Consider the following 10,586-nt stretch of genomic DNA (forward strand, 5'->3'; position numbering starts at 1 on the left):
GCGGGGGGACACGCGACGGACCGTACGAGCGAGCGAACGGTATAAATGTCCCGCGGCGCGGCGGGGGGACACGCGACGGACCGTACGAGCGAGCGAACGGTATAAATGTCCCGCGGCGCGGCGGGGGGACACGCGACGGACCGTACGAGCGAGCGAACGGTATAAATGTCCCGCGGCGCGGCGGGGGGACACGCGACGGACCGTACGAGCGAGCGAACGGTATAAATGTCCCGCGGCGCGGCGGGGGGACACGCGACGGACCGTACGAGCGAGCGAACGGTATAAATGTCCCGCGGCGCGGCGGGGGGACACGCGACGGACCGTACGAGCGAGCGAACGGTATAAATGTCCCGCGGCGCGGCGGGGGGACACGCGACGGACCGTACGAGCGAGCGAACGGTATAAATGTCCCGCGGCGCGGCGGGGGGACACGCGACGGACCGTACGAGCGAGCGAACGGTATAAATGTCCCGCGGCGCGGCGGGGGGACACGCGACGGACCGTACGAGCGAGCGAACGGTATAAATGTCCCGCGGCGCGGCGGGGGGACACGCGACGGACCGTACGAGCGAGCGAACGGTATAAATGTCCCGCGGCGCGGCGGGGGGACACGCGACGGACCGTACGAGCGAGCGAACGGTATAAATGTCCCGCGGCGCGGCGGGGGGACACGCGACGGACCGTACGAGCGAGCGAACGGTATAAATGTCCCGCGGCGCGGCGGGGGGACACGCGACGGACCGTACGAGCGAGCGAACGGTATAAATGTCCCGCGGCGCGGCGGGGGGACACGCGACGGACCGTACGAGCGAGCGAACGGTATAAATGTCCCGCGGCGCGGCGGGGGGACACGCGACGGACCGTACGAGCGAGCGAACGGTATAAATGTCCCGCGGCGCGGCGGGGGGACACGCGACGGACCGTACGAGCGAGCGAACGGTATAAATGTCCCGCGGCGCGGCGGGGGGACACGCGACGGACCGTACGAGCGAGCGAACGGTATAAATGTCCCGCGGCGCGGCGGGGGGACACGCGACGGACCGTACGAGCGAGCGAACGGTATAAATGTCCCGCGGCGCGGCGGGGGGACACGCGACGGACCGTACGAGCGAGCGAACGGTATAAATGTCCCGCGGCGCGGCGGGGGGACACGCGACGGACCGTACGAGCGAGCGAACGGTATAAATGTCCCGCGGCGCGGCGGGGGGACACGCGACGGACCGTACGAGCGAGCGAACGGTATAAATGTCCCGCGGCGCGGCGGGGGGACACGCGACGGACCGTACGAGCGAGCGAACGGTATAAATGTCCCGCGGCGCGGCGGGGGGACACGCGACGGACCGTACGAGCGAGCGAACGGTATAAATGTCCCGCGGCGCGGCGGGGGGACACGCGACGGACCGTACGAGCGAGCGAACGGTATAAATGTCCCGCGGCGCGGCGGGGGGACACGCGACGGACCGTACGAGCGAGCGAACGGTATAAATGTCCCGCGGCGCGGCGGGGGGACACGCGACGGACCGTACGAGCGAGCGAACGGTATAAATGTCCCGCGGCGCGGCGGGGGGACACGCGACGGACCGTACGAGCGAGCGAACGGTATAAATGTCCCGCGGCGCGGCGGGGGGACACGCGACGGACCGTACGAGCGAGCGAACGGTATAAATGTCCCGCGGCGCGGCGGGGGGACACGCGACGGACCGTATAAGCGAAGCGTAATGTCTCGCGGCGGCAGACAACGCGACGGGAGCGCCGGACCCCATTGTACCCTCACTCCCAGCGAACTGGGAGGAGGGTACGGTGTGCTCGTAGACCCTGTACCTCCCCACCGGGCCCTCCCTTCGGTAAAGCCGAAGGTACTGCCCCAGTGGATCGTTGATACAGGGAGCCCTCTCACCACGGCAAGGTGGCACACCACGAGAGGGACATTTTTTACACGCTTAACTTTATCCGTTGTCCTACCTACCCGTATTACAATTTAGTATTTGTTAATCCATACCTCAAAGTGATCACTTGAGATTTGGGAAACGTAGAATTGAGAGTTTTAACGTGCGCGATTGGAATTTAATTGGGGATGGGGATTTTCCAATCTCGCACATATGCGAGAAAATATAAAGAAAATAGTCCTACTTTGGGCAAATAAACAGATCAAATTATTTTGTATGTTAACTACTTTACAAACCTTCAATTCTGGTCATTAATATAGACCTTACCTTATGAGATGTTTCCGTCGTTTCTTCTGACCAAGATTGAACTCACCTATTGAGTTGTTACTGGCCAAATCCATTTTGGTTGTATGTCAGCCAGAAAATGAGAAGGAGATAAATTCCTTCAATGCCGGCTGATTAACAGCGCCGGTAGACGATTATAATGTTGCGGTCGATTACGAATCGTTGCGATCGTTAATAAGCGCGCGTTAATCATATCGGAAAAAAATAAACAACCACGTTGGATCGTTAATAAAATCTTAATTAAGTGACTTAATTTTGTTTTTAATTTTACAATGATACGCGTAATTAATGTATTCGTCCAAGAATTAATACACAGCAGCAATGGAAAGTAAAACAGAATTATATTATCAAGAAATGAAAGAATTTTATGTTAATCGCGTTCTAATAAAAATCGTCGTGATTATATCTCACAATTAGTCACAAATATCTGGATTTTAATAGTACAATGTAGAAACACGAGACAACAGAAATTTAAAAATTAATCGATGACTCGATCAATCAATTATTTATTAATGAATGGACAAACAATGTTTGGTATAAAAGTATAAACCGAATCGCGAACCGAACCGCGAACCGAATCACGAATCGTTACTTAATCTCACTTTAGATATCAAGTGAGATATTCAGACTAAATGACGTGAGATCCAAAGGGATTAATAATTTCTCCATATAATTAATATCGCAATCAATATAATGAATTCATCAAGTTCTTACGCTGTAACATTTGTCTTTACAAATTCTTATATACATATTTATATAAATATTTCGTTATTATAACGCAAATTGTTATCAAATTTATATTTATAATATGACATATCAAAAACACATATATCTACGATTATATTATATATTTTAATGTAATATAATTGATATGAAAACTATCAATTTTGAGATAATTCTACATGAAAAATGATTCTGTCCCGCAATAAAATATTCACTGGATCTCACGTTATTTTATTTTGTTTTGTTTATACAAAGCCAAGCTACATATGGATAGACTATAAATATCGTCCAAGACTATAAATACGATTAACACTTTTTAGTGTGATCTATATATGTACCTATGTACAATATAAGATTCATGTGGAATATATGCAACGTGAATCAAAATATCTTTTGGTCTTTTTCATTTGTAATGCATGCACATTGAATTTATTAATACATTTTGCTTCTTTGCACCAATTTATGTAATATTTAATCCTGGAGGAATATTTGGAATAGGGAGAAAGAAAGAGAGAGAAAAAAGAAAATGAAGAAACACATTTAAATTTTCTTATCTATATAATCAATTAATTTATTTTATTTTATTAAACCTATCTGTACTCCATCTACAGATACTTATAGCTTTTATTATTTCTTAATTCCATAATTGTAATTAAACTATCTATTGTCTATCTATAAAACATTATTTTCTATTTATTTCAATTGTATATAAAAAATATAAATATTTTTAAAATTTTTATTCTACACGAAAAATAAAAGTCACAAAAAACTTAAATAAAATCTTATATTCGAAAAACGTTATAAAACTTTATTTTAGTTCTTTGTCTTTTTCTGTATTTCTTAATAATTTTAAAAATAAATTTAAAAAATGTAATTAATGTAATAAATCTAAATAATTGATTTTAATATTGCACAAGAAACTAATATCTTTATATATAATAAAATATACATCACCATCATCGTTACTTATTACTCGTGTCCGAGCGTGGTGACTTCTCTTCATATACATGTGTTGCACACGTAGATTATACACATTGTATATGGGACCTACAGTTTAACGCCGATTCCGAACGGCTATGTTTTTTTCAGAGAAGTGTTCGTGGCAAGAATACTCTTCGGTGGTTTGCCATTGCCTTCCGAGAGGAGAACGAGCGAATATAATTTTTCTAGCTCTACCGGGAATCGAACCCGGGACCTTTGGCTCAATAGACCAGTGCGCTGTCTACTAGGCCATGCTCGTCCTCAATAAAATATACACAGAGAAAAAATAATGTTGTATCAACAGCATTAGTCTAATTGGAAATAATCTTGTTTTATTTTATTAAAACAAAAGCATAATGTATTGAATTAACAAGATTATTTCCAATTAGACTCAGGCTGTTGATACAACATTATTTTTTTCTCCGTGTATATTTGCCAAATTTAAATAATTGCCTATAAATTTCAGGCGACTGGTATACTTCGCATGTTCTGCGATACAAATAACATTAGATGCATTAATAAATAATGCATCGACATAACGTATGTGCTTATAAATGCATTCTCCCGTAAGCACAATAAATCGATAAATAATGATGATGCTCCAGGATTAATTATTTAGCCTAGTCTGATCTAGTCTATCCATTTTAGAGCAACGAATTTGTAAGAAGTCGCATTTATCTATAGTACTATTATATGGATACAATACATAAATATATCTAATATAGGTCTCACAAATTCGTTACCCCATACTATTGTAAAAAATTCGTCACTCACCGATCCGATGCGCAACGGGCGGAGTAATTCGGCCACGTAACTACGATGATACTGTAACAAAAACGAAAGATATAAATTAAAGTGGCGCTGAAAATGATAAATGTTTCAAAAAATACACATAATTCTACGCGCATCTAAATTCGTCTTTTAATTAGATTTACTGATATAATTATCTATTTTCCGGAAAAAATATTTACAAAAATAAATTTTTATAAAATTTTAAATAATTTCTTTTTTTCTAATTAGTTTTAGCTTATCGAAATAAAACTCCGAATAAATGAGGAAAAACTATTAATTTTATGCAGATAAAAGATGATACTTACCCCAAGGTTGCTCCGCCGGGGCCCGATGTCTCTCTCAGACCTCCTCCTCCTCTCAGGACGTCAGGCCTCCTTCTCTCACCGCACAGGACACTCGCGAGAAACACTCGCGGATAATAAACTACAATCGCGCGCGGACTAATTTTAGTAAAAGTCTTTCTCGCGCGATACTGTACGGCACTCCCGTTTAAAAAAGTCCTTTAGTCCGATTACTTGAACGGCACTCCCGAAGCAAACGCGACGAACCGGCTGCGGTTCGTTCATTCAATTAAATCGGCGGACGAGGGTACGTTAGCTTCCCCGTCTTTAGATTTTTATCCAAGCAGAACGAGAGTTTTGCTTGGGTAAAATCCTCGTACTGGGTACTGGGCCTTCCCACCTCGCCAAGGTTGTACCCATGGGAAGGAAGTACTTTACTCTGTAACATAAAAGCAGGTAACATAGATTTTTCGCGCAAATTTGAAGGAGTCGCGACGCCGATTGCCCCGATTCGTTCCGCGTTTCATCACTGCGTTGCAGTCGCGTTAATGGCGACGAAATGTTCCATGATCTTGACGCGAGATACTGCGCGAATCAAGTGGACAGTTAGTAAAGACACACGCAGTTGATTAAACCACAATTAAGATTAAATATCGTACGCACATTTTACGGGATCGAGCACGTAAATCTCGCGAATGTAAGTAGTGTAAGAGTACTATTAATGCATGCTTTGCACAACGAGGAGTCGCGATTACGCGGCACGAAATACACGAGTCACGAAAATAAGAAATATATTCATGAACGAGCGTTGTATGTTGCATCACAGTGTGCCATTACTTGAATCACTTTTACTTGAATCACGATACGCGGATTTCACGTTGTCACTCGGCCCTCTTTCCGCTCTTCAAAAAGAATCGGGAATAATCGCACGACAATTCCGGCACAGCACGTTCAAAACACGACACGATTCGAGGTAATGAATGCCATGCACATTCGATAGTCCAAACATATGGCGGCCCGGGACGGGACGAGCGATTATCGCCCGCGAATATCATGACGAAACTGCAAATCACTCGATCACAATTCACAATTACCGTACCTTTGCCTCGATATATGATATATGTTTACTATTGTAATACTATATACATTTCCGTAGAAAAAGATATGACCTATACAGGACCCAAGAAAACACAAGTATATAATATTTCTGATGTGCCCGTTATAGTGCAAGGTACACATATTGTTGAAATAAACAAAAATTAGTTATAGTAATATAATATTAACATGTGTAAATATTGTTATAGGCTCTATTCGATCGTTTGAAAAGCAAGAGGTGCAAGAGGACTCGAACATAATAAGTATGTATAAATATATACGTACAATGGTTAAGGCCATTGCATGTAACAAAATTTTAGTGATAATTGTAAGGCCGTAAGAAGATTGACCAATCATAATCGAGTATTCTCCTTATGGTCGAAAAATAAGGTAGTGATTGGTAAATTTTCTTACGGTCTTACGGTTATGACTACAACTTTTTTACGTGCAATGGTTTTTATTAATAAAGTAGTAGCAACATGCATTATTTACATGTTATCTATACGATATATTATTACTTAGGTATAGTATATACAATATATTATTCGTTGCATTGTAGAATACCTGAAAGAATTAATACAGAAGCAAGCAAAGTCTAATTTAATGTTAGAAGACGTGAAACAACGGATAACCAATGTAGAAGAAGTTTTGAGGAGCCGCGCCCCTGTTTCAATATAATATATGTATGTATATATATGTATGTATTCTTAAGCATGATTTGAATATATCGACAAGAGCATGCAAACTGTTTCTTGATTTGAATTTATTTTCTTAAATTATAAATACTATAAATTTATCGTTGTATCCATGCACATTTTACTATTAACAAGTTTCATTAATAGAAAAATAATATTAGTATTACTATTAATGAGAGAACATATTTAATGAGAAAAATAAAATCTTCTCTAAGAATATAATAATTAATTCGGCGGTTATATATGAAACATGTGGTAATCGTTATGGACTTACTGCCAAAACCACTGGTTCCGGAAACTGCTAAGAAAACCTGGGATTAATTTCGTTCCTGCAACGGTAGCTCCCAACTTTCAACTAGACGCCGAATTAGACGTCGCGGACAGATCTCACGAAAACCGACGAGAAAATACTCATCACAATCATCTGACGTGAGGGACAGCGATAAGGCTCATCGCCGACGCAGCAATCGCGATCACGAACGTGGAAAAAACACGGTGTTCGCATAGCCTTTCACAAATATTTACCGCGGAAAGAAATTTTGGAAATTAATTTAGTCCTAAATTAATTTCCTAAATTTAGGAACAAGCAATTTCGCGACTTTTGACTCGCAGCTGACGATATAATGCTCTTGAGGATATAACTCCTAAATCGGAACTATTTTCTCGAATACATTCGCGACTCAGTAAAACGCAGATGTCAAATTTCACGAGTAGAAAGTTAATATTCGATCACTAGCTTAGCATCTTTCAATCAAATCTTTGTATTTTTAGTTAGATAAAAAATTCTTATTGTACATTATAAAAAAATTGGCGATAATTTCGCTATTAAAGAAGAATAAAATAAAAAGTTTTAAAAATATATTTAATAACGTTTTAATTTAGAAAAAATTTGTGTTATATACGCGTTTCCATTTCGTGTAACCCAGATTACACAAATTAGACTTACAATTTTGTATACAATTACATTCTATACAATTTTATATACAATAAAATGTAATGCTTTGTACATAATTCTTAAGTTTATATTATTGCACTTTTATAGAAATAAATTTAAATTTCTTAAAATTATAAAATACATTAATTTCTTTTTGTCGTCGAATCTCTCTCATCCCTCCCGCATCCTTACCTACCCGATTTTTATCTAGTTTTTACCAGTATTTCTACCTACCTACATGAATAATATTCCTACCTACCCGTGTCTTTATCTAGTATTCCTATAGTCACGATCGCGATTATCGAAAATTAGAAAAGTGCGCGCGAATATCGTTTTAAATTAGAACCGTTTAGGAGTTTTTATGGGGAGTTTAATTTTTAATTTACGCGAAATTAATTCGGATTTAAGTCAGATTTAGTTCTAGACGGCATTTTTCCGTCTCTGATTACGCGCAACCGCACGTATACAAGAAAACCTTACCATTACCATGTACCTTTTACAAATTGATTGGTGTTATACACCAACCTAAAGTCAATGCGTTAAAATAAGTAATAATAGTTTATGTAAGCATGTACCTTTATGAAAAAGCTAGATCAATAAATTTAATGAAATATATTATGCGATATATATATATATATATTTTTTTTTTATGGTTCGGTAGATGTCAGTACCATTTCGGAGACGTAGTGATACATATCGGGACATTTGTCACATATTGGGTCCGACCCGGTATTTTTTATATTTGCCGAGACCGGTACCAATTTGTTTAAAGATATGCAATGTATAAAACCAGAACCAAATTTCTTTTTATATATTACACATTAGGAGGACCGGTACCAGTATTTTAAATATATGCTTTGTAAGAAAAAGGGTCCTCTCTATATAATTTGCTCCATTGCATTAAATCATACAATTTCTGTTAATTTGTACATTTCTCAATAGACTAATCTCTGTCTCAGATTAATAATGATCTATTCTTGTTTTCATACAATTAACATGAGGACAGTTAATATTGGATTATATTTATAATTAGATACTATATAAATAAAAAATGTAGCTATATCATTAATAAATATATTGTTACTTCTTTAATCGCAATTTATACATAATACAAACATTATTTTTAAAGAAAAAGTAAAAATATAGCATAAATATGGAAGCATGAACTTAATTTAGAAATATCAACAACGTAACGACACATATGGGGTCCAATTTCTTCGCTGTAATGACAAAAATCGAGATCAGCCAATTGAACTATTACTATTATTAAATATTACCAAGATTTATGGGTTTCATGAGCATATCTTTCTCATTATATACATTGAAGAGTTCATTACCTATTCGTAGACTACTTAAAAATTTGAAGATAACATTTTAAAATGTTGTCTTCGCAAATTTTTATCTAACCTATGAACCAGATAATGAATAGTTTAATTTATATAATGACAACGATATGCTCATGAAACGCATAAATCATGGCAACATTTAATAATAGTAATAATTTAATTGGCCGTTCCTGATTTTTGTCATTATATCGAAGAAATTGGACCCCACATGTGACGTCGTTGATGGAAATTTCTGAATTAATTTCTTGCTTCGTATTTATGATGTAATTTTGATATATTACTTAAGAAATAGTATTCGTATTACACAAATATCGAGATTAAAATAACACACAGTTTTATATGTTTATTATTTCGTTATTATTTGTGAATCTTAGCTTTCAAGCATAGATTAATCGTCTTTTAAAATGTTGTTTTCGACAATATTTAATTAGCCTACGAGAAGCTAATGAACGCTTTAATTTATATAATAAAAATGGTATACCCAGAAAAAGCATGAATTTTGTTGAAAATTATCTAAAAGTAATAGTTAAACTGGCCGGTCCTGCTTTTTGTCATTACGTCGAAGGAGTCGGACTCTGTATGTATATAACGTTACGTCATGAAAATTTTTTGCTTTTTTATTTATGCTGTACGTTTGCATATACTTTTAGATATTGTATTTGTATTATACACAGATTAAATTTAAAGTAACACAATGTACTTACTTTATTATATTTATAATCCTAGCTTCCAAGCGTAGACAATCTTTTAAAACGCTTTCTTTGTTAATATTTATAAACAAATGTTATAAATATTTATAAATATTAGCAAAGAAAACGTTTTAAAAGATTGTCTTATACGATTGATGATGATAATCGTAAATTGGAAGCTAGGACTATTAATAAAATAAATTGTGTACACAAACAATGTGTTACTTTAACTTCAATCTGTGAATAATACAAATATTTAATACATAAAAGTATATGAAAACGTAGAGGATATATAAAGAAGAAAAAAGTTTTCATCAGCAAAGTAAAGTCACATTTGTGTTTGACTCCTTCAATGTAACGACAAAAAGCTGGACCTGCCAGGTAAACTATTATACATTTCAATTTATTTTTAACAAAATTTTTGCTTTTTCTGGGCATACCAATTGTATTATATAAATTAATGCGTTTAACAGTTCCTCATAGACTAATTAAATATTACTGAAGACATAACGTTATACACAATCATCTATGCTTAGGAGCTAGGATTTATATATATAATGAAATAGTGAACATATAAAATTGTATTATTTTAATCTCAATATTTGTGTAATACGAATACTATTTCTAAAATAATATGTCAGAAATACATCATAAATACGAAACAAGAAATTAATTCAGAAATTTCCATCAATAACGTAACGTCACATACGGGGTAGGTGAAATCTCGGTCAAATTTAATAAAAGCAATAATTAAATTGGCCGGTCCCGATTTTTGTCATTACATTGAAGAAATTGGACCCCGTATTTGACGTTACGTTA

The 10,586-nt window shown here is 38.3% G+C and overlaps 1 long non-coding RNA gene across 1 annotated transcript; it reads left to right on the plus strand.

Annotated features, from left to right (window-relative positions):
- Positions 1-6,035: 6,035 nt before the first annotated feature.
- On the plus strand, positions 6,036-6,780 carry LOC139774583 (uncharacterized). The gene is made up of 3 exons (XR_011718609.1): positions 6,036-6,239; positions 6,313-6,366; positions 6,663-6,780. It is a non-coding gene; the product is annotated as an uncharacterized lncRNA (long non-coding RNA).
- Positions 6,781-10,586: the final 3,806 nt, after the last annotated feature.

The sequence above is a fragment of the Temnothorax nylanderi genome, unplaced genomic scaffold, assembly GCF_030848795.1.
Source record: "Temnothorax nylanderi isolate EJ_2023f unplaced genomic scaffold, tnyl_v1.0 TNYL_tig0083_pilon, whole genome shotgun sequence".
NCBI lineage: Eukaryota > Metazoa > Arthropoda > Insecta > Hymenoptera > Formicidae > Temnothorax > Temnothorax nylanderi.